Genomic DNA, 25,582 nt, shown 5'->3' with positions numbered 1-25,582 from the left:
ACAAAAGATTGGAACTAAAAACATACTTCATATCTGACAAAACATGAACAGTCTTTCTCATTCAATTATACTGGCATAGATGGAAAAAAGGCTTTTTTTTTTTTGGCCTCACCAAGCAGCTTACAGGATCTTAGTTCCCTGACCAAGGACCCAACCCAAGCCCTGGGCAGTGACACTGGGGAATCCTAATCTCTGGACCACCAGGCAAGTCCAAGAAACATTTCCTCGCAACAGGCATGTTGGGATGACTGCCTTCATCCTCACAGAGGATGCTTTCTAGAGGGAACGTGGTAAAAGTCAGGGTTTCTAAATAATGACACCAAAACTGTACTCGAAACAGGGCGCTAATGCCTATTTTCAAAGGTCAGACAGAAGTGTCAGCTTCTAGAGAGCTGATTTCACACTATGCACATTTGGGTGGGGGGCAGGTTGCAACAATATGATACAAACATACTTTCTCTAATGTTTGTGCTAATATGATGCTAAACTTCTAACTCCCACACCAAGATCTTGGCTACAGTCCATCTCTCCTGAACATGGTTGTCTTTTAATTAGCCAGATACGTCTGTAATAATAAATATAAAGCTTCATAAGAACTCAATAAACCCAGGTGAAATCTTTACCACCTAGAGCGTTTAGATAGCTTGTAATCAACGAGATGGTGTTTTCTCAATGGGAAATACAGATTGCAAGGTAAGGTATCTTTCGATCTGTTTACACCGAGTGTTTGCTTACAGGGCAGCCGTGGTGCTAGGAACCATGCCGTGCACATGTGCTCATTTCGTTCTTAGTACAACTCTGTGAGGAACGTAATGTTACAGGCATGGGACGACAGAGGACAGGGAAGCTCTGAGAAGGGGAAATGAACATGCATCGGGCATGACCACGTGGCACCGTAGCAGTGCTCACTCTACATTATCACACCTAACTCTCTTTACAACCCTAGGATGTATCAGTAACCCCATTTTACAGGGGAGAAAACTGGGAGGTACATAGCCAAGACTGCTAAGCTGGGAACTAAACCCCCTTATGCATCATGAGCACAATTCCTCTCTCTGGCCACCAAATTCCTCAAGCTTCAAGCCAGAAAGCGAAGGCAGAGGTCACGGCCATGGAGGGGACCGCCACAAATATCACCTCCTGGTCACCGTATCCACTAAGGCTAGAGACCCATCGCCTGGAGGAGGGGAAATACACAGTCATGCCCCAAGGCTGAGAGTAAGTTTCTTTTCAAATCCAGAGGATGTAATCCACTCGGTGGCTTTATATTCTGGTCTAACCCTGAGCTTAAAGCCAAACGAACACACACTGCCAATCTGACTCCAAGGCTGACTCAGCCTCCCAGAGACTCTGTAAATGACCAATCACTGAGAGAAGGGGAAGCTCTACAAGACCCACTGGAAGGCTCTTCTCAGCTGCCTTCCTGCTCGTCCTGCATACTGCCCTCTGTATGACTAACTCGGGGTCTGAATTTACATGTGTAATTATTCACAACAGCCAAAGGTGGAAACTACCCAAATGCGTATCAACTGATGAATGGACAAACAAATTGTGGTATATCTGTGGCATACAATGGAATATTATCCAGTCATAAGGACTGAAGTGCTGGCACACGCTACAGCGTGGATGAACGTCAGAAACATGATGCTAAATTAAAGAAGCCAGACCCCCAAAGTCACACATCATATGTATGATCCCATTTATATGAAGCATCCAGAAAAGGTAAATCCACAGAAGCAGGAAGCAGATGAGTGGCTTCCAGGGGATGAAAAATGAGGGTATTGGGAGTGACTTCCTAATGGGTGTGTGGATTCCTTTGGGGTGATGAAAATGTTCTGGAACTAGACTGAGGTGATGGGTACACACTAAATTGTATACTTTAAGAGGGTTAATTTCATGTTATGTAAATTCACTTCAATTAAAAACAAAAAAACACATATGTGAACACACACTCCTTGGGCAGTCTTGAATAACAATGTACAGTATGCCAAGCCATAAAGATGCCCCACCCTGGGCTCTTTTTACATTACACACAAATAGACAGGGACGGATTTCCTGTAAGTAAGCTGATCTTGAAGAAAAAAAATGTTAGAGAAAGAAAATGAGAACTAAGCCAACTCAACAAAACAAAACAAGATTCAACACTGTATTTTTTTCATCTTTATATCTCCTCTATCCCATGAAGCCAAACATAAACCCCAATCACCGCGTACACACACACAGAAAAACTGGCACTTAAAAAGACCAGCGAAATGAAATCTGTTGTGGGTTGTCCCCCTACTGTCCCAAAGTTAAAAGAAAAAGCCAACAGGCCCTTAAGCATACAAAAGGAGGCACAACCTCGCTGATAATCAAGGATATTCAAAAGAAAACAACTAGAGAATCACTCTTCATCCATCAGAGTGGGAAACCTGGAAAAGACTCCAGCTCTCTCGCTGCAGTGAGGTAACCAGGCATTTCATATTTTCCTGGTGAGACTCTCCATCGATGCAACTTTTTTGGAATGTCATCTGGCATCATCTTTGACTCAGCTCTTAAGAATCTATCCTTCAAAGCGGGTAAGTGAGAATATGCGTACAAGAATTTTAACTGTGGTGTTTTGCGGAATGGTAAAAACCTAGGATGCTCCTGAATGCCATCGACGGAGGAATAGTTAAAGAAACTATGGTGCAACTAGTGCATCTGTGGGGTCGCAAAGAGTCGGACATGACGGAGCGACTGAACTGAACTGATGGTGCACAAGACATTCATATACTAAAAGGAGGCATTAGATTTATGACTATGGATAGGAAAAATGCTGTGACGCAGTATTAAGTAAAAAAAGCTGCAGAGTATTATTCATGATTTTATCTTTACAGAGAAAGAATTATCTTATATATGTATGCATACATATGTACATATGTTTGTATACATATTGCATTCAGAGCAAGGAAAAGAAATAATCTGAGAACTGGGAAGAAAGGCAATAAACTTTTCAATATTTACCTTTATATCATTTGAAACATTTTAACAATCACGTAATCGTCCTGCAACTATATTTTTACACAGAAAAACTTTAAATAAACAGGATTCTTTTCTCTGCACTTGACTTTAACGAGTGAAAAATGCAAATGTAAGAAATATGGATACGACAGTCCCATCAAAACCTGCTTTGAGGGTATGACCTAAAGTTCAGGGATTCAGTTTATAGCTCCTAAGCTGTCTGTATTCCATCACATCCCAGTGGGACTCAAAGTGGGATCTATGTAGACCAGCCCCAAACCCAGAAACAGGGAGGAGAGTTTAGAGACTTTTTAGCAGTTTTCCAGAGTTAATGTTATGTCTGTTGAATGTAACAATTTTTAAAAATCTTATGATTTTAGATGTTAATTTCATTTTTCTAGTAATTCATTTTTATCGTATTTTATAAATCATCCATCCATGACTCAAACAAAATGGTTAATGAAGCACAGTTTTTTGATATTCATAATGATAAAGCACAGTAATACATTTAGGAACTTTAATAGTGAAAGATTAAATTGTATTAAACATATTAGGACTATGCTAATACAATCAAAACACTTACGAAAAGATACCAAATTGATTTGCAGAAAACTTTTGCATAATCAGAACAGATTTCTAACCTAAGTAAATGATTAAGCAGTTTCTCTCATTAAGAACAATGAACTCTAGATTGTATTTATACTACAATTTCAATTTTTCTTACTGAAAACTAAGAGAACTGGAGAATAAACGAAACCCCAGACAACTCCAAAAACCAACTACCAAGAGTTCAACCAAAGACAATTCAACTTTTGCCAAAACTGTGGATAAGAAACAAAGTTGACCTGACTTTCATTTTTTTCTCCCCCCTCATGCTTCTGAGTCAAGATGCTAATGACAGAGACAGGCAGTAAGAAGGAGAAGCGAGGGGCCGGTAGGGGTGGGCGGTGGGGTCTGACTTTCCAGAGCTGACTCTTTGAAGTTTCACTTACCAGTAATCTATGCTAGGGGTGGGGGAGGGGTGGGAGAGACAGCGTTTACGTGCTCCTAAGTCTGAGTTTTCCACACGGAGACATATTTTCTAACAGCAGAATGCACCAAGTTATAGTTACCAAGAAAAACTGGCTGGAAAAAGAAAGAACCAAATAGGCTTCCAGCCAAAAGCTAAAATAAAAAAACCACGATCATTTGTAAATGCAAATTTATTCTCTCCTCCCTAAAAAAATTTATACTAATGCTAGAGTGAGGTGCATTTCCAAACTTGGCAGTGTAAATAAAAATAACTGTGAATGCCACGGTGGTGGATGAAATGCTTTAAAATTCACAGCTGTAGTACTGAAACTGGGAAATCCTGGACTGTCACCAGAGGGGACACAGCCATTGGAAGATGTATGACACAGTTTGGGATCTCGAGGATATCTGAGAAGTTAGGAAAAACAACTGGGTAACTTTCGTATCAGTTGAACTTCATATGATAAGGGATCCCTAAAATGAAAAGCAGCCCTGTGTATGGCAGTGTTATGACACTATCTGGATTCCTTGTAGCAAACAGTATCATCAAATGAGACTGAAAAATAGATGAGTCTATGGCCCTGGGAAGTGGGGCAGGCAGTGGGCAGCTGGATGATCTTCTAAACCATGGTTCCCAAGGAAGAGTCTTCTGCCTCAACTGCTCTGCTTTAAGGGCGTGTCAAATTGTCACCCTGTTTATTTAACTTATATGCAGAGTACATCATGAGAAACGCTGGGCTGGAAGAAGCACAAGCTGGAATCAAGATTGCCGGGAGATATATCAATAACCTCAGATATGCAGATGACACCACCCTTAAGGCAGAAAGTGAAGAGGAACTAAAAAGCCTCTTCATGAAAGTGAAAGAGGAGAGTGAAAAAGTTGGCTTAAAGTTCAACATTCAGAAAACGAAGATCATGGCATCTGGTCCCATCACTTCATGGCAAATAAATGGGGAAACACTGGAAACAGTGACAGACTGTATTTTGGGGGGCTCCAAAATCACTGCAGATGGCGACTGCAGCCATGAAATTAAAAGACACTTACTCCTTGGAAGGAAAGTTATGAACAACCTAGATAGCATATTAAAAAGCAGAGACATTACTTTGCCAACAAAGGTCCATCTAGTCAAGGCTGTGGTTTTTCCAGTGGTCATGTATGGATGTGAGAGTTGGACTGTGAAGAAAGCTGAGCGCTGAAGAATTGATGCTTTTGGACTGTGGTGATGGAAAAGACTCTTGAGAGTCCCTTGGACTGCAAGGAGATCCAACCAGTCCATCCTAAAGGAGATCAGTCCTGGGTGTTCACTGGAAGGACTGATGCTGAAGCTGAAACTCCAATACTGTGGCCACCTCATGCGAAGCACTGACTCATTGGAAAAGACCCTGATGCTGGGAGGGATTGGGGGCAGGAGGAGAAGGGGACAACAGAGGATGAGATGGCTGGATGGCATCACCGACTCGATGGGCATGAGTTTGAGTAAACTCTGGGAGTTGGTGATGGATGGGGAGGCCTGGCGTGCTGCGATTCATGGGGTCGCAGAGTCGGACACGACTGAGCGACTGAACTGAACTGAACTGGCACCCCAACGGTGACTTCAGTGGGCAGTGATCAATTAAACACCTCCACCATCACAACTCTTATGCTATGTGAACAAATGCATTGGAACACCAAATTTATCAGGTGTTCGGAAAGACGGATTAGGCCAGACGGCCCAATGCGACAAAAAGCAGTGTCAAGCAGCCCCGAGCTATTTACAAAGCGCCCACTCTACAGTGATGCTAGACTAACTTGTAGATTTAGCCCTTAGAGGAGGTCTGCTGAAGACCTCCGAAGTCCTTAGCCCAGGGGATTTCCCCTCCCCTGGATTCCCACCGAGCCTACTGTACAGAGTGTAGATGGCCTTCCCCTTTGTCAACCACGCGGCCCCTTTTCACTCTTTGCCCCCCCGACCTCTCGGCAACAGGTAACACTGCTCGGCAGCTTTTTGAACTCTCTCCTGTAATTATCCTCTCTCCCCTAGAGTAGCTGCTGCTCCTCTCTGTCCTCCTCCTGACTGAGGGTACTTCCCGAAGCCCGGGGCTTCTCATGCTGAGAAATCACCTGTTTCCAGGGACACCGACTCTCTCCCTGTGCAGAACCCCCAGTTCCCCACTCTCCCCGCCCTTGACTCCCCTCCCTGGTTTCCAGCTCTCCTCCAGGGACCCGCTTTTCCAGTGCCTCTACTGCATGTTCAGCACTTTCAAAAGGCTTCACGTCTTCCCCGTGTGCGACTGTCTGATTCGAAAGAGACTCTTGATCTCCCTCATTTCTTCAACAGCAGAAATGCCACCCAGTCTCCAAGTGGCTCCGCCTTTTTCACGTCTTCAGCTCAAATCCTTCCAGGCCTGCGGATTCGTTAAAGCTCCCCTGTCTCTCGCTACACACTTGGCGCCAGCCAGATCCTGTTAGCTCAGAGAAAATGCTGCTGCTTTTTTCCCAAAGCAACCATCACACTACGGTCACTGTGATCTCCCAATCACCACCCCTGCCATCTTGATCTTTCCAGCACTGTCCCCAGCCGTTCAAGAGCCCGCCCCACCAGGAAGATAGAGGGGAAGGGACAGTTAGGGAGTCTGGGATGGGCACGTACACACTGCTTTATTTAAAATGGACAATCAGCAAGGACCCACTCTACAGCACAGGGAACTCTGCTCAGCGTCACCTGGCAGCCTGGATGTGGGGCGGTGGGGGCGGTGCTGGATGCATTCTCCCTGGGGGAGAATGCATACATGTATATGAAACTATCACGACGTTGTTAACTGACTATACCCCAGTACAAAATCAAAAGTTAAAAAAAAAAACCTGCCCACCATCCACATCTCCTAGTAACGAGGGGTACAGAGGGCACAGCGCTCAGAGCTCAGGCTCTGGAGCCTGACAGCGGGGTTTTGAGCCCCAGCGCCACCACCACGATCCTTAGAAGAGCTGACAGCGTCTTCCCCAGAGGGCTGCTGTGAGGGCAGGATTACTCCATCGATGCAGAGGGCCTGAAACAGCACCTCGCCCAGTGAGCCCTCCTCCAGGGCTAGCTTCTCGCGGCTCCCGCCTGAGTGGCCCCCACGGACACGTCCTTCCCCTGCGGCATCATCCCTGCCCTCACGCAGTGTACACTGGATGGGAGACCCTTTATCCTCCGTGGTTGTTGGACACAAATTCTACCCATGGCTGAGGCTCAGGGCTGATTCCCACCCAGCCAGTGGGTCTTCTTCCATCGCTCCGGCTGCACTCGTCGCCCTTGACGCTGAACTTCCAGGATACTTTCTGGATGTCCCTAAATCACGTTATTCTCTGAATGAGCACGCGTGAGAGGCAGCGCGCACACTGCCCAGAGCGCTTCATCTGGAGCCAGAGGCGTCTCCTATGGGCTCTGCTGCGTGGGTCCTGCAGCCCTGCATCTCAGCCTCTTTCCCGGAAACGTTAGTCTGTGATCTCATTGATAAGCTTTTCTCAAAGGATGAATAAGACCATCCCTTTGTCAGGTATATTCATAAACACTGGTTTCCTCCCAGGCAGACTGTAAACCCCCAAGCGCAGTTCACACTTCTCTCAGCTCCAAGGATGGTCCGTTGCTGCTCAGCCGCTAAGTCGTGGCCAGCTCTCTGCGCCCCGTGGACTGCAGCGGGCTGGAACTGTCCTTCATCATTTCCCGGGGTCTGCTCAGACTCGTGTCCATCGAGTCAGTGATGCAACGCAGAAATTCAAAAGACATGGATGCAAAGGGCGGACGGAATAAACGAACCCCTTTCAAGTCTAGTGAGCCTCTGTCAATATTCTGAAATGGACTTTTCCATATCTGTGTTAGATAACCGACAGCTTCCAACATAGAACGCATTTTCGCACACTCAGTCTGCGAAGAACATAAAGTGATTTTTACGTTTGCTCTAATGAGGGATTTAAACGATCCACCTAACCTTTATCTGTTTTAAAATCTTTTTTCAGGCCTCATTTTTTTTTTTTTTTTTACAAAATACAGAAAATGCACAGCAAAAGAAAAAGGGCAATGGCGACACAAAGTAATTGGAACGATTCTTCATAGCTATTGATAAAAAGGGAATTTTGAACCATCGCCTTAGTCATAAACTAGCGTCAGGCGAATCTGAAGCAGCGAAAAATAAAGTGTGCAGGAGAGAGCCGGGACCCGGGTTCAGGCAGCCGGTGAACAGATCTCACAAGACGAAGTGCCGGAAGTGGTGCTGTACCTTCATCACGGCCGCCCCCACCTGACCACCTGGAGCAGCCTCAGAGGAAGCAGACCACCCCCACACACTTTCCAGCTGCATCTCGGCAGCCACAAAGTACGCACACATCATCAGCCAACGTACAAAATTATATCAGAAGCATCAATGTGAAAAGGGGAAAATCTTCAACTCGTGATGAGTAACCTGTGTTATTTAGATTCGGTCACCAAGACCTAAAACCAAGCTTAAGGGGAGACCCCTCTAAACACACCCACACAAGCCTGAGAACTGGCTACCTGAGTACAGGATCTCACCATCAAATATTCGAGGCTCTTGAAAGACTAAAGCTACAAACCCCCTGCAGAGGGTGGGAGCCCACAGTGGTGAGGGGTATTCTGGAGGGTCTGTGGTTCTGCTCCCCCTGGCGTTCAATGATGAATGGAAAGATATCACTGGATTCAAAAGCAGGGAGGACTGTTCTCCGCCTTAGAACTGGACTAGACAAAGAAAAGATCCAGAACCCCCCGACACTGTCCTACCAATGAAAAGGCTGGATCTTATTGAATGAGTGTAGTTCACATGTTTGGAGCAGTACTGTTAAGAGGTTCTTGGAGTGTTCAGAAATCCACATTAAGTGGTGAGAAAATGGGGGGAAATAAATAAGAGCAACTGTTTACAAGTCTTTGCTTTGTTCCTCTTGAATAATTTTTTAATCACCATTTTAGGCAGTTACATTCAAATGCACCTGCAGTGTAAATCAGGAGAGAACACACCTGCTCTTCAAATATGAGTTGAAAATAAATTGACTCCCCCATCATGCTCTCATTTGATATTGATTTTGGAAAGTGAGAGGAAAAACTGAATTAAGCCCAAATGCTGACCCACACCATGTAACCCTAAGGAAATCATCAGTGGACATTTAAAGAAATGTAACTTTTACACATATGCCCATAATCCCCCAAAGCACATACAGTAATCACACTTCACTGACATGACAATAACCAGGACGGTCTTTCTACAAAATGCAAGAGATGTCCATCATAGCCACAGAGGAACGAAACTTTCAGTCCATAAGTGATATGTCCTAAGTTAATGTCCTTTTCTCCACTCTGAAATAATTTTCATTTACCACCAATAACCACAACAATGTTCTTTGTCCACTGAGGCTACATTTCCATTTGCCTTGTAACCTGCCTACGGCCACCCTGAGTCAGAGCACAGAAAAGAGAAAGATTTCTTTCTCTGCCCAGTCAATTCAAGTTCAATTCTGGTCAGTCTGAACATAAGACACGCAGCTTTAAAAGATCATCATTAACGTTAAGAAGTTACAAAGACTGAAGTCTTCTGTTGGCAAATTCTAGAGCTACTACCCTTCCTTCACACAGGATGCCTCTGGATAAATGTCAGCCTTCGTTTTTTATTTTCCCCTAAAAACAGGTTGGGGAATTTGTAATTGCCTTCTTTGCAAGAATGCAAATTTGATTGCCTGAAGATTCCCCTAAACAAAAGAGGGAGGGTTGGAGGAAAGTTCAATAAAGTTTTGAGAACTGTAGCTTTCATTATAGATTTTGGGATGTAATTTCCTACCATTTACCTGCACCTCGAATTCCTCATCTCCCAATAAACATAATCCAGATACTTATTGCTCATTACACCCTAGTATAATGTCATCCTGGTAAAAACCTCGTCTTCATTATCCACTATTTATCTGCCAGAACTTCTCTTGGAGGAAATAAGTGTAAGTGTCAGAGAAACCTTAGTGACACAAATTCAGTCTTTTCATATGTTCTGTATGTGTGCTCAGTCGCTCAGCCACATCCGATTCTGCAACCGCATGGACTGTAACCCACCAGGCTCCTCTGTCCACAGAGTTTTCCAGGCAAGAATACTGGAGTAGGTTGCCATTTCCTACTTCAAGGGATCTTCTCAAATCAGGGATCGAACCCAAATCTTTTGAACCTCCTGCGGATTCTTTACCACTGCGCCACCTTTCAAATTCTATATAGATGAAAAAGTTTACTGTTTTCATGCTTCCATCCAAAAATGTGTTGAAAGCAGAAAAATTATTACATCTTAGATCCTTCTGTAAAGGCTGCAAATACTATTTTGATACAGTATTTGAGGATCAGAAGTCTGTGGTGTTTTACTACATGTAATACAGATAAATAACAAGGTCCTACTGCACAGCACAGGGAACTATATTAAATATCCTGAAATAAACCACAAAGGAAAAGAATATGAAAAAGAACACATATAAATGAATCACTCTGCTGTGTATCAGAAATTAACCAACACTGTAAGTCAGCTCTAGTTTTTTAAAAGTCTGCAGCTTTTACTTTTCTTCTGAAGAGTATCATAAAGCCAAATTTTAGCCTCATTTCCAAGACAATTTAATAATTTAGCTGCTTTTATACTTCTCCTCCTACATACATGCCCAACAGAAACGCACTGTGTGTTCCCCCAAAGATATGTACTGGAATGTTCAATAGCAGTGCCATTCAGAATGGCCAGAAAACCAAAAACTATACAAATAGACAAACAGTGGTATATTCATACAGTGGAACACTATATAGCACTGAGAATTAAAAAATCGACCATTATACGCAATGACATGAATGAATTTCACGAACAACGAATGAAAGAAGCCAGACACGAAGGAGCGCATGCAGCATGATTCCATGTACATAAAGTTCAGAAACAGGCAAAGCAGACAGAATTACAGGCGCGCAGTTCAGAGCGGCTCAGCATAGTAAAACGGCTGCTGCTGCTAAGTCGCTTCAGTCGTGTCCGACACTGCGCGACCCCATAGTCGGCAGCCCACCAGGCTCCCCCGTCCCTGGGATTCTCCAGGCAAGAACACTGGAGTGGGGTGCCATTGCCTTCTCCAATGCAGGAAAGTGAAAAGGGAAAGTGAAGCTGCTCAGTCGTGTCCAACTCTTCGAGACCCCATGGACTGTAGCCTACCAGGCTCCTCCGTCCATGGGATTCTCCAGGCAAGAGGACTGGAGTGGGTGCCTTTGCCTTCTCCAAAACTGAGCTAGAGAGCTTAATTCAGATTCAAGATTTTATCATTAATTATGCAAGCCAGGCTTCTCTGCTTTCTGCTTGTATAAAATGGAGTCAACAGCAAAAATCAAATGACATGACAGTGTACCTTTAGCAAAAAAAAATGCTATCACTGTTGCCTAAAATATTAAATGATACTGTATTATTGAGAATTCTTTAAGTTATAAGATTGTATACGAATTTAAGTGTAAATGTAACTGGAAATACAGTATGAGCAATTTTGCTATTTAAAGGACTTTCTAACAAAGATCTGCTGTTGTTTAGTCGCTAAGTAGTGTGCGACTCTTGCAACCCCCGTGGACTGTAGCCTGCCACACTCCTCTGTCCATGCGATTTTCCAGGGAAGAACCTGGAGTGTTGCTATCGTCTTCTCCAGGGAATCTACCCGATGCAGGGATTGAACCCACATCTCCAGCATTGCAGGAAGATTCTTCACAATTGAAGCCACCTGGGAAACTCTAACAGAGATATGAAACATTTATTCTACTTATACCTTACTTAAACTCCATCCTCGGACTCAGCTGACCTCTCAGCTGTCTTGTGCTTTTCCATCTTTTCTCGCTTGTTTCCATTCAAGCCCCTTCCCACCCCGCCATGCCCTTTTCCCTCTGTGCACTGGAATCTTACCCACTCTTGAGCACCAGCCAACACACCCCTCCCTGCCACGGAGACATTTCTTTCCTTTTCCACTGAGTGCTTCCACCAAGTTCTTAGATCACAGTGTTGAATAGCTATTTCTCTCTTTCTATGATATAACAAGTCATATGCTCATATCTTGTCTCCTCAGTAGGCTGAATCTTTTCCTAAAAGAAGGGACCTGTGTGATATTTATTTTAATCCCCTTCAATACTCTGTACACTGCAGATATGAAAATGCTCGCCCTACCAACGCTCTTTTTTGTGTGCTCAGGAAAGTAGGCATGTCTCTAAGTAGGGCAAAGGTGCAGACTGAGATTTCTTCTTTTGAGTAAGTGGATTCTGTCAGTGGTATCTCATCTCTAAAACTCTCTGTGTTAAGCTCTGATATATTTCTCTGAGAGCTCTCAACCACTCTACACTTTAGAATCTAGACCAGCACTTTCAAACAGAAATAAAACGTGAGCCATATATGTAACTTAAAATTTCCTAGTAGTCACATTTTAAAAAGTAAAAGGAAATAGATAACATTTAAAACATTTTTATTTAATCTTACATGTTATCATCTCAACAGGTAAATAACATTCTTATTAAAGAGGTAGTTTGTCTTTTTTTGTACTAAATCTTTGAAATCCAGTGTATATTTTATACTCTTGGCACATCTTGACTTGGACCAGCCACATTTCAAGTGGTCAAAAGCCACATGCAGCTAAGTGGTGACTGTATTAAACAGCACAGACTAGACTGGAGTGTGTGACTGCAAAGTATTCTGAAAAAAATCTAAGATCAGGTAAACACTATATGGATATACAGTACTCTTCCTCAACCTTGCTCCTAAAAACTGAAGTACATACTTCAGATAATTATATCTTCAACAGCTATCAAGTTCACCATCGATCTCATGTCTACTCAGTATTTAAAATGGTGATCAAACATTCTAAAATTCAGAAAAGTATGATAATTATTAAAAATAAATTTATAAATTACAAATAACTTTGGACCTTGGACTGGCTTATTCATTTTATGTCTTACCAGAGCACTCAGCCCAAAGCTTTGAGCACAGAAAGTTCTCAGTATATACTCATGATGAATGAATGAACAAATAAAGAAAACAAGTGAGCAAGCTTATAGAAAAAAGTCTAGCCTTCCACCTCCCAATTACTAATATGATAACCTGTGGTGACATATATTCAAAATCATTTATGGATAAAGAAATCGAAACTTAAAGACTCACACTAAGATGGAATTTAGATTTTGTTTAAGTCAGTTCCAGAAAAGGAGGGGAAACCCTGATAAATTAAAATGAAAACTGGATTATCATGTGCTGAAGTTAATAAAGTGCCTATAGTACCTTACATTTGATAAAGCCATTTGTCATCTTATCTTATTTAGATGACATATATCACCAAATAATATCTAAGCCAAATATCAAAGTACAGTTTCTTTGTCCTACATGTTAAAAGAAAACAGATCTGGAAATATGTGCTTAAGCCAACTAACTCATGGTTATATGGCCTAAAAAAACATCTTTTATTCATGAGAAGTTTTCCCTATTCATTTTTGCCATACAGTAAAGCATATTTTATATCTGATTGTAAGTCATTTAAGAACTTCATTTTGGAATCTTAAGACTATCATGCTAAGTATTAGTTTTACTGTGGACATCAAAAGAATAAATGACTAATTACATAAAGGGAAAAGGATGAAATGAATCATGGGTTCCACTTGAACTTCATCAGTTAAAAGGATGTGTAGCAAATCTTTAAGGAAAATAAGAAATGAGCTTAAATTAGTCATGATCTTTTGAGGGGGAAAAAGGTAAAACTATTTTACTTGATCTCAGATCTAGTATCTAAAAGATAAAGGGCACTGTGGAGAATCACTATCAATACTCAGACTTTGAAGGTTCCTGTAAGGTCAAAATATGGAATACGTACAAGCAAAAAAAATACAAAATCAATGTGATATGTTTTTATCATTTAAATGTCTCTTCTGAGCATTCTTAAGAGGTATTCAGAACCTTAATCCACTCTGCAAATTTTAAAGACTACAGAAGAAAAATTTGGATAAATTAACATAATTTTAAAATAAGAATCTCATCTTATATATTAAAAAGAAAAAAATCACTATTATATTGTAATTGTTATAAGCTGCCCCAACACATAAGCAACACTACATTTACTTTAGGGGTAAAATGGACAAAAAAATTTCAACTAATTCAGCAACAAAAACTTGTTTGGCTTTATGTACATGTAACATACTCAGGCATTTAGTTTTTACTTTTTAAAAATTGAGATATAACTGACATACAACATTGTATTTGTTTCAGGTGTACAACACACTGACTTGATATTTGTGTGTGTGTGTGTGTGTGTATATGTATATATATGTAATAGTGAAATGGGCTTCCCAGGAGGCTCAGTCGGTAAAGAATCACCTGCAGTGCAGGAGACCTGGGTTCGATCCCTGGGTCAGGAAGATCCCCTGGAGGAGGGCATGGCAACCCACTCCAGCGTTCTTGCCTGGAGAATCCCCATGGACCAAGAAGCCTGGTGGGCTGCAGTCCATGGGGTCACAGAGAGTCGGACACGACTAAACACAACACATTTTGTGAAATAATCACCCAAGGAAGTCTGGTTAACATCCATCACCATACATACTTACAAATTTAATTTTTCTTATGAAATCTACTGTCTCAATAATGTTGAAATATAAAATACCTTATTATTAACTAGAGTCAAGGTTCTAAAATCAATAATGTCACATATGAACTGATAATTTTCAGTTGAGTATATACTTTAAATAAAATCACTGAATCCTAAGAATTATAAAGAAGGATCTTAGAAACATTTAGGCCAGTGCCTCTCAAACTTTAATGTGTCAATGAATCCCCGGGGAAATCCTGATAGAAATACAGATGATGATTCCATAGGTGTGGAGTGGGCCTGAGATACTGGATGCTAACATGCTCTGGATGACGCTGATGCTGCTGGGCCTGGAACCACACGTCAGGTACCGAGACTCTAGTCAAGCCTAAAGGAGAGCCCGCAGCTTTTGTTTGGAAGTCTCCAGCCGCTAGGCACTGACACCTGCCTCCACCAGCAGGACAGGGCAGGCATGTGACTTGTGGAACGACAAAGAAAGCTGATTTCCTCTTCTGATGCCGGAAGACACCATTTCTCTCCCGACATCTTCTCTCTGCCAAACGAAACAGCCCCACTTCCTTGGCTACTCCTAGCAGTGGCCAGTTTCCAGATCCTCAAACATCTTGGTCACAAAGGATGCTCCATCCATGGTCAGTATCTTCCTTAAAATAGTCCCCAGGGATGGGGCACGGTATTCTGTACATGGGACAGCCAGGCCTGGGAATGGTGAGCAAAAATCACTGCACAGTCCTATCTAAAAGGGACAGCTCACTAAACGTGGCTCTACGGAAAAGCCACCTTCAGTAAGAAGCAAGGGCCACACTGCACGGGCAGCTCAAGGTCTTACGGAGAAACAAGCATCAAGCAGGTGTGCACATTCTGTACTTGAACAGGTTATTTTTTTAACTCAAATGTAGGAATTTACATTTATGCCTGCTAAATGTCACCTTGCTACTTTGGGTTTAGCATTTTCTTAGGTAATTTTAAAATAACAGATCACATCAGAAATATTTTCAGAAAATAACTCACAAAATCTGTTTAAAAATGCATTATCTAATAAGTATATACATTTGCAAAAAATCCACACACACTTAAAATAATAATTTTTTAAAAGAACATACTTGGGACCATTCTTCAGGCTAGAAAATAAAACATTTTGAGGACCCTGGAAGCCCCCAAAGAGTTCCTTCCCTACCATAACCTACTCCATCACCTCTAGAGGTAACCGTTATACAGATTTTTTTTTTGGGGGGGTGGCAATCATTGTCTTCATCTTCTTTATAATTTTAACATCTATATGTATATCCCTAAGCAATCCACCTAGTTTTGCAAGCTTTTGAACTTTATATAAATGGAATCATTCTGTATGCATTCTGAGTCTTGCTTCTCTCACTGGACATTATATTTCTAAGATTAACCCACATGGATGTATGCATTTTTGTTTAACAGACACTCACCTAGAATTTATTACATGGCAGTCACTCTCCTAATCATGTCACAAATATTAACTCATTTAATCTTTCTAACAACCCTATCAGGCAGACACTATCCTCTACCCCAATGTACAGGTAAGGAAACGGATGGGCAGTGAGGTTAAGAAACCTGCCCAAGGTCACAAAGCAAGTGGGAGACCCAGATTTTGAACCCAGACAGAATCCTTGCTCTTAAACACACCTCGCACGCCCTCCTGTATGGGGTGTTACTGACTTTTTTTTTTTTCACAGCCAAACAGGATCTCAATGGGTAAGTACAGCCAAATGAGTTAACGGAATACAATGCTGATGAGCATTTGGGTTGCTTCTGGGTTTTGCTCTTATGAGCCAATGTTTCTTTGAACACTCTTGTCAGTGTTTCTTTTCTGAAAATTTATTGTTAATTGGAGGATAAGCATTCCACAATGTTGAGCTGGCTTCCGCCACGCAACATGAAGCAGCTGTAAGAACACACACATCCCCTCCCTCTGAAGCTGCCCTTCCATCACCACCAGCCCCATCCCACCCCTCCAGGTTGTCAGAGAAGCAGGGTGAGCTCCCGAGTTACACTGCAACTTCCCAGCAGCAAGCTAATTTACATAGAGTAATACAGACATTTCAATGCCACCTTCTCAATCTGCCCCACGCTCTGCTTCTCCCCACTGTGTCCACACGTCTGTTCCCCACATCTGAGTCTCTATTCCTGCCCTGCCATTAGGCTCATCAGTACCATTTCTCTAGATTCCCTGTATATGCATTAATATACGATATTTGCTTTTCTCTTTCTGACTTACTTCACTCTGAATAACAAACTCTACACTCATCCGCCTCAGTTCAACTAACTCAAAGCCGTTCCTTTCTACGGCTGAGTAATATCCCACTGCAGGTTCCTCAGGTGGCTCAGTGGTGAAGACCCCACCTGCTAAGCGGGGGGCAAAGGTTCGATCTGGGTCGGGAAGATCCCTGGAGAAGGAAGTGGCAACTCACGCCAGCGTTCTTGCCTGGGAAATGCCTGGACAGACAAGCCTGGCGGGCGAGAGTCCACGGGGTCGCCAAGAGTCAGACGTGACTTGCTGACTAACCAGCAACAACAAATATCCCATTGTACACAGGTACCGCCACTTCCTTATCCATCCTGGAGCACATGAGTGAGACTTCTTCCAAAATGTGTATCTAGGAGTAAGACTGCTTGATTGTTAAGCCAGTAACAGGTTGCACTTGGTTCAGTAATAAACTGTTCTTTAACGTCATTGTATCAAGTCATGCTCCTACTGCGGCTGCTGCGGCTAAGTCGCTTCAGTCGTGTCCGACTCTGTGCAGCCCCACAGACGGCAGCCCACCAGCCTCCCCCATCCCTGGGGTTCTCCAGGCAGGAACACTGGAGTGGGCTGCCATTTCCTTCTCCAAATACTCCTACTAACTATCTACAAGACCTTCCAAGCACGCACATCCTTAGCAACACGTGGTCACGTCAGCTATGTGCACATCTGCCGATCCAGAGAGAGGCATGGCGTGTTGCGGTGATTTCACTCAGCACAGATTACTCAGCGCGCCGCTTGGGCCTCTTTGGTGAAGTGCCTATGCAAGTGTACGCATGTCCAGTATCACTTTCCTACGGGGCTGTCTGGCCTCTCCGTACCAATTCGTGTGTTCTTTACACACGCTGGAACAGTACCACAGATGTCCCACAGACATCACCAACCACGCTGGGCGTGTTTTCTTACTCCTCATGTTTTAATGAACTGAAGTTCTAGTCACATTTTTTCAAACAATTAAAGTGAAGGCCTCCTCACACATTTTAAACTTTCTGTACTATTACAGAAGAATTTTCTGGGTCTGCACTTGAGAGTCCTTCATATCCCTTCATTAATTTTTTCTTAAGAAGGTCTTATTTGGGAATGGTCAGGAAAAGTATACTGACAATGACTGACATGGAATGATAAAGCTGATGAACCTGATATCTATAAGATCTCGAAGGATATCAACTAGGTAATTAGGACCATTTCAGCATATCCCACAATCATTCTAAGGACATAAACAGATTCAACTCCTCCTGTTAAGGCCGTCCTGGTGCTCAATCTTTGCCAGCTCTCTTTTCTTCCAACTCCGACCCCACTCACCTCAACTATTCATCCTGGCCCTTGATCACTTCCTGCTGTGTGCACTGAACTTCAAATGCTTCATGCTTATCTATGTCGTCTCCAGAAATACTAACTTCCCTACCATCTGGGACTATGCTTTCTACTGGGTCCGTATTCCACACACCATAACCTGGGCTTAACAGAGTTCCCTGCAAAGAGCAAGCACCTTGACAAGTAATTCTCTATTTGCACAGTAAGTAAATTTAGGACAAATTAAGATAACTTCAGAACCAACAGATATAACACAAACATTATAAGACTGTACAAAATAAAAACATAAGTTAGTTAGAGAGGTATCTGACAAAAGTTGAGCGGGAAGAAAACACTGATATATATCTGAAATGGTAGCCTGGGAACAGACTGTAAGGAGCTTTAAAGGCTCTTCTGAGGACTCTGAGTGTTTTCTATGGACAGTGAGAAGCCACACGTGATTCTCAAGGGACAGTCAGTAAGTTCATTCATTCAGCAAATACGTGCTTAATGAGCAGCCCTGTAGTGTCACTTTTCCAGGCCCCTGGGCTTACACAGTGACCAAAGGAGGCAAAGACCCGGGAGTCTGGAGCTGATTTCATAGTGAGGGAGACAGATGGACAAGCAACCTCATATACAGGAGGTCAGAGGGTGAGAAGAGCCTCAGAGAAAAGGAAGGAGAAGAGTGGGTGCCTGGAAAAGAGGGTGGTCCCCCTACTCCACAGGGTCGGGGAAGGCCTCTCTGATGGGGCAAGAGACAGCTCAAGGTCGCAGAGGGAGCCTGGGTATCCTTGGGATCTCATGCCAGTTTCCCCAGACCTACCAGGCCCTGTGGGCATTTTAACAGCCAGAGGCAAGCCGATGATCCCCATCCTCTTTCACACTCTGAGTTCTGAGCCTCCTCCTCCCCTGAGTACTGCGCATCTGGAGGCATCTCTCACCCCATCAGGATTCTCCAACTCAAGGCTGGTGGAAGAATCTTCCCAACACCTTGTTCTCTTTGCCTGCTTTCCCCATGCTCAGGCAGGCGTACCTCTTCCTAATCACTTTGCCAGCAAAGATGCATCTAGTCAAAGCTATGGTTTTTCCAGTAGCCATATATGGATGTGACAGTTGGACCATTTAACAAGGCTGAGCGCTAAAGAGTTGATGCTTTCAAACTGTGGTGTTGGAGAAGACTCTTGAAGAGTCCCTTGGACTGCAAGGAGATCACACCAGTCCATCCTAAAGGAAATCAACCCTGAATATTCACTGGAAGGACTGATGCTGAAGCTGAAGCTGAAGCTCCGGTACTTTGGCCACATGATGTGAAGAGCTGACTCCCTGAAAAAGACCCTGATGTTGGGAAAGACTGAGGGCAGGAGAAGGGGTGACAGAGGATGAGGTGGTTTGATGGCATCACCAACTCAATGGACACGAGTCTGAGCAAACTCTGGGAGACAGTGAAGCAGAGGGAAGCCTGGCATGCTGCAGTCCATGGGGATCACAAAGTGTCGGACATCACTTAGGGACTGAACAACAAGCTACTCCCTGGATTCTGAGGTCAGAGCCTCCCCTGGGTTTCTTCCTGGGCCTCAGAATCCAGCCTCCTTCCCAGAATGTGTTCTTAGACACAGGTGGCAAGCCAGTGCACGCTCCACTTCCAATTCCCTTCCTGTCTGAACGACCCCTCCCAGAAACCCAGCTCTGGGAAGAGAGAGCAACAGGAGCACCCAGAGCCACTATGGGGCCTCCATAAGCAAGAGCCCAGGGTCAGGGAGGGGGTTGTGCTGGTGCACATGTGTCCACGTGTGTATGCAGAGTGCATGCATATGTGCACACACTCCTGGGTCTGTCTAGGAGTGATGTAAGAAAGGGTGTGTGCATGCAGGCAGGAGCAGAAAGAATCTACGAGAACAAACAAGAGGTGAGTGTTCACATAAAGAAAGAAATGTAAAGACTTGGCAAGAGGAAGGAAGAACAAGACGCAAAGAAAGGAAATGCTACCGAGGAGCAAGACACCAGGGTAAAGAGAGTAAAGGAAGGCATAAGCATTAAAAATAAAAAATGCGGAGAAGATGGCAAGGAGAAAAAGAGCCATCTAGAACGAACTGTGAGAGAGGCAAGACTGACACAAAATTTCAGCTAGCAACATTCTCATCTTGCACTTCTCTTTAAAGCATTTCTTACTTCCCAGATCAAGGCTAACATAGCAGGTAAGGCGCAAAGGCCACTGGCTGTAGTAGCTAGGAAACTAGTGAGGCAACGTTTCTAAAGATGAAGTGTTCAGAAAGAAAAAAATCTGCATGAAGGTAAATGTAGGTGCTGATTTCACAGTCTAGAAATTCAGTTGCTTTCACTACAGAATGCAAAAGGGAAAGGTCCTGGGGTGAGACCTCTGTGGCCTCACCGAGCTAAGATAGCGATCTCTGATGGTCTGGCCAAACTGCAGGCAAAACAAACCAAAGCTGAGGAGCAGAAGAAAGCTCCCACAAACAGATGCAAGCAGAGAGGCTGCAACTGACATACACACACCTAAACTCCCTGTGACGCCTGGGGTCTGCGGGTCTCAGCCCTTCAGCCCTGGGAACGGGGCAGCACCGTCCTTCCTGTCTGAGCTGCCCCTCCTCACTCTGACTCGCATTTTCTGTTACCCTTCCTCTTGGGATCCTCTGACAATGATTCACTCTGCAATCAGCTCGGCAGCGGTCCCACCACCCTCCACAACAGACGCTGTGGAGAAGGCTGGTGGCTTGGTGGACCAGAGTCCGGACCGGTTTTTTCCTTTCTCTGTTCAGGGAGGATTTGCTTTTCAGCCACATTTCCCTCAAAACACAGCCCCGCTGGGAGATGCTTACTGCACAGATTTCTAAACGATGAAATGATCTGAGTTTGGCGACTTGGTCATAACGAAACTAAAAACAGTAAGATGAAAAAACAATAGTGTGATCATCACACCTACAAAAAACAACTTTAAACTTGGGTGAAATCAAGAGATCAGAAAAAAAAAAGCTCAAACTAATATTTTCCAACCTTTCACTAACAGCTAGGGCTAAAACCACATGTTTTGAAGGTCTTGCACTGTGTTATTATTAGAAGTCACAATTCTATTGATACTGATGAGTCATTTGTATCGGCGGAAACCAAGAACTTCCATCAACATCATGTTACACACAGTCACTGTGGCTTGGCTTTTTCTTTATTACTGGTCAAAGCTGCTTCAGAATGCTTATTGAAGCTAAAAAAAAAAAAAAAAAATGGAGGCAAACTCCACAAGGATGTGTAAAGCTTTCCTTTCCCTCACTGATCTCAGTTTAATCATCTTTCTCAAGATAGTTCAGAATGCTCTGATCAACTGTATCTGCAAAAGGAAGTTTATTTATAAACCTCAAAAAAAGTGACATTTTCACTTTCCGATGAAAATAAGCAGAACTGAACTCCAAAAACAAACAGCGAAACCATTTCTGAAAACACACGCCAACTTTAAAATGACCCGAGGTCAGGTTTGAGTTTTTTTTTTTTTTTAACCTTAATAACATGCAACAGATACAAACAAAATCTGTCATTACTTAAGGACGTGAACCACATAAAACAAAGTGGGGCTGGCTGCTGAACACCTCTTGCCCACTGCCCCGGCCCAGGCACACACGCTTCACTGACACGGGGAGAAGTGGGTCAGATTTGGGTCACACCAGGAAAACCTCGGTTAACTGTTCACAAGAGTTCCCTCTGGTGCTAGGGAGCAAATAACAGCAGGGTCCCTTTCTCTTACTCTCATCCCCCCTCCCCTCTCCCTACAAAGAGCCCCAGAAAATTAAAAGGAAGTAAAAATCGGTTTTCTCTGGGGGCTTCCCAGAAATACTGTGATGCTCAAGCAGTCACTAAGGCAGAAATATGCCCAGTTTTCTACCCCGGGGAAACTAGAGCTGTGTCCGGTTGCCGGAGGGAGAAGGGAACCCAGCTGGGCCGCGACCACAGATCTGAAAATAGCCTCCCGCGGCGCATGGCCGAGGGGCTCTCCACGGCGGCGCTGGTGCTGTGGGCCGATCGGCCTGGGGCCAGCTGAGGGCTGCGGCCGCCGCATGAGTCAGCACGCGGCTGGGAGGAAACTGCTGACACGCTAAATGGCTCTCCAGACAGAAGGCGCACACGCCCGCCCGGCGAAAACAAAAACAAGGTGCATGCAAATCGGCAGGCAGCAGCCTCCCTCCCTCCCCGCTCCGGTTCTCCAAGGTCCAGCCCCGGACAGACACAGGCCAGACGGAGCAGAGATGCCGCTGCTCAAAAAGCAGCCGTGACAGCCAGTATCCGAAGAGGGGTAAGAACCAACCATTCGCCCTCCCTGTTGGGACGCGGGGAGCGGCCGCACTCAGATCTCACGGGCCGGTTCATCGTCACCAGCGTTGATTTTAACTGGATTTAACTGCTTTTCCCCCTTCTGACAAAAATCAAAATAGTTGCCCGATCGACCGCAAAAACTGCTAACAGACAAGCACAGTTCCTGTTTTTCAGAGGGGACTTACTTTCAAACCCACAACGTCGAGATGTTTAACACAAGTGGAAATTTAAAATTCATTGTTTGATGTGGGAGCTTCAACCTGTACACGAATTCAGATCCCACGAACGTCCTGGTGTAACCACGTCTCGGGCTGCGTCCTCCACGTCTTTTCACCCTCTTTCTCTCACTGAATACCGGACCCAAACCTCCAGAGGGGAACGGGTTATTCGGAACTCAGAACGCATCGTCCCACTCAGAAACGCCACCGTCTTCAGGATATTCCATGAAGGTTGTCTCAAATTTAAAAGTCGAGTCAGAGGTTACATTTGTCTTAACAGAGAAAATAACACTATAACAATAGTTCCAAAGCCAATTAAAACCTAAAGAAAACATGATGAGTGACTGTTTGAAACCCCTAACTAGAGGCAGTCTTCCAGGTGAGACTTTCAGACTTTGTCCCGTTCCCCTCTGGTTGTCCAATATGACCTTCGTGGCTAATTCCACTTTAAAATGCATGACACTCCTATTTTGCCGTAACACATCATCAGGAAACTCTTATTGGCTGTGAGTTTCGAATTTTTTGTTGCTGTTGTTCCAAAAAATTCACCAAGAGTTGGAACAGAAAAAAAACAAGGAAGAAGAGCTACAGAGAGGGGGGACCAGAGAGAGGGGGCCGGAGAGAAGTGGCGTCGGACGCAGGAAAGCACAGACGCAGCCCTCAGACAGAAGAAGATGCGAATCAGGGAGCGGTGCCCCTGCCAGACAGCATCCTCCAGAGAGCGGGCCTCCTTACCCGGCTACCCGGAGACCTGAGCCCCAGAGAAGCACAGGGGAGCGCAGCGGGACATTTCCTCGGACTGACGCTAGATGGCGCCATCAACTCAACATAGCATGGTTGCTGGCGGAGTCTGCCTGGGGGGGCCGCGTGGAAGCCGGTTCAGACGCACCCCCAGTGGGTATTCACAAGGCAGCGCGTCTCTCTGAAAGCAGCAGGGTTGGGACTTCCCTGGTAGTCAGGTGGTTACAGCTCGGAGCTCCCAAAGCAGAGGGCACAGGTTCAATCCCCGGTCAGGGAACTAAGATCCCACATGCCAAAAAAAACAAAAATTATTAAAAAAGCATAATTTCATTAAACAGTCAACCTCTCCAAATGTCCACTTGTCACCACCAGTCATGCTCATGGCACGGGGCATATCACTTTTGAAACAGACTTATCAACTCAATTTGTAATCAACAGAAGTGTAGGGTGGGGAGGCAGATGGGTGAAATCCATTCTTTTTTTTTCTTCTTTTTTTAAAATCCAACATTTGGAATGGGGAACACATGCAAATCCATGGCTGATTCATGTCAATGTATGGCAAAAACCACTACAATATTGTAAAGTAATTAGCCTCCAACTAATAAAAACAAATGGAAAATAAATAAATAAATAAAATTCAACATTTAAGGATAATAGAGTATTTCAGGTTCACTGCTCCTGACAAAAATTCCTAGTTATAGACCTAGTGGTTTTCCCCTGAACCTCCATTTAAATGTCAAATAACACACCATCTTGCTACCCAGGTTTATGCAATCAGATCAAGTGTCTGGCAAGAGAAAGGTGATGCTTTCTGACAAACGTATTATCACATTAAAAATCATCTGCTCTTCATATTTTTAATACTACTGTGTGGTTTATACGGTCTAGTCTGCTTGCCCACATTCTCTGTCTCCACGGTTGGCTTTATACAGAGCCCCCTCTTTACTCAGAAAGTTCCTGCCATCACCAGGTTAGCAGTGTATGAGATTCTACTAGCCCCACTGCTGGGGTTTTTACTTCTTTCACTTTATCTCCTATTAATAAACTGATGCTTCAGAAAGAAGTAATACACTTGGTTGTTGCTGCTCAATACCTGGGTTGGAAGATCCCCTGGAGGAGGGCATGGCAACCCACTCCAGGATTCTTGCCTGGACAATCCCATGGACAGAGGGGCCTGGTGGGCTTCAGTCCATGGGGTCGCCAGGAGTCGGACACGACTCCACACCTAAACAACAACAATACGAGACAGTTTTCATAAAATCCTTTTCTGAGTTTGCTTTTGAAAGGCAAGGAGGGGACTGGTTAAGTGCACTGGGCAGCCTCAAGGAAGCAGAGCAGAGAGTGACGTCAGGACAGAAAGCGGACACGGGGAGAACTAACAGCAAGCCTTGCCTGGCTTCCTCCCAATGAAGTCAAGGTCGGCACCCCAACGCCCATCTTCTCAAGGAGATACACGAAAAGGAAGTCAGTCTACATTTTCCACTTGCTGAATGGGTAATAATATCTTTTATAGTTAATTTCATTTTTTTTCCACAGTTTGACTCTTCAGGGCTCATTCATTTGCATAATATGGAAGCCTGAACCTCTATAGATGTTCTACAAATCAGTGCAAGTAATTCTCACACTAAATCAGCAGCTTTAAATTAAGCTCATCATTGTTTGCATAGAAATCTTTATGCACTCATCTGCTTGATTTTTTTAATCACTTAAAACCTCCAACAGTGACACGCTAAGCATCTCCCCATTTAGCCATCTCCAAAATTTGAACTAAATACTGAAAAATAAGCACAGTACAGTCATATGCTTGATCATTTCCCAAATTGAGCTTCAAGCATATGCTTAAATGTTCCAGCAGCTCCAAGGATAATGCCGCTTGACTAAAGATGACAACTTGGACGTCCAGCCCAGGACACAGCTGAGTCAGCATTCTAAACAGTCACCCTGCAAACCCGGGGTAATCAGGGTCACTACCAAACCAACTGCCTAGCAGAGTCCTTTAAAATCATTCAACTCTCCTGTTGAGAGTTGCAACATGCTAATCTGGCAAGATAATCTCTTCCTGAAATTGACTAGGATGGAGCAAAGGTTACCTGTTTTTATCTGTTACTAGCAGCTAATATTTCTCATTAGGAACTCTGATGGAATTGGTTCTGAATGAAATTTTTT

General features: G+C 43.9%; 1 protein-coding gene and 1 long non-coding RNA gene across 7 annotated transcripts in view; one reads left to right on the top strand and one right to left on the bottom strand.

Annotated features, from left to right (window-relative positions):
* BACH2 (BTB domain and CNC homolog 2) overlaps positions 1 to 25,582 on the bottom strand; it is a 373,875-nt gene that overhangs the window by 340,111 nt on the left and 8,182 nt on the right. The gene's annotated exons all lie outside the window — the stretch shown is intronic.
* Positions 2,054 to 9,853, top strand: LOC139029707 (uncharacterized). The gene is made up of 2 exons (XR_011481923.1): positions 2,054 to 2,558; positions 8,007 to 9,853. It is a non-coding gene; the product is annotated as an uncharacterized lncRNA (long non-coding RNA).

The sequence above is a fragment of the Odocoileus virginianus genome, chromosome 19, assembly GCF_023699985.2.
Source record: "Odocoileus virginianus isolate 20LAN1187 ecotype Illinois chromosome 19, Ovbor_1.2, whole genome shotgun sequence".
Classification (NCBI taxonomy): domain Eukaryota; kingdom Metazoa; phylum Chordata; class Mammalia; order Artiodactyla; family Cervidae; genus Odocoileus; species Odocoileus virginianus.
This window is presented reverse-complemented; position numbering and strand designations above follow the sequence as displayed.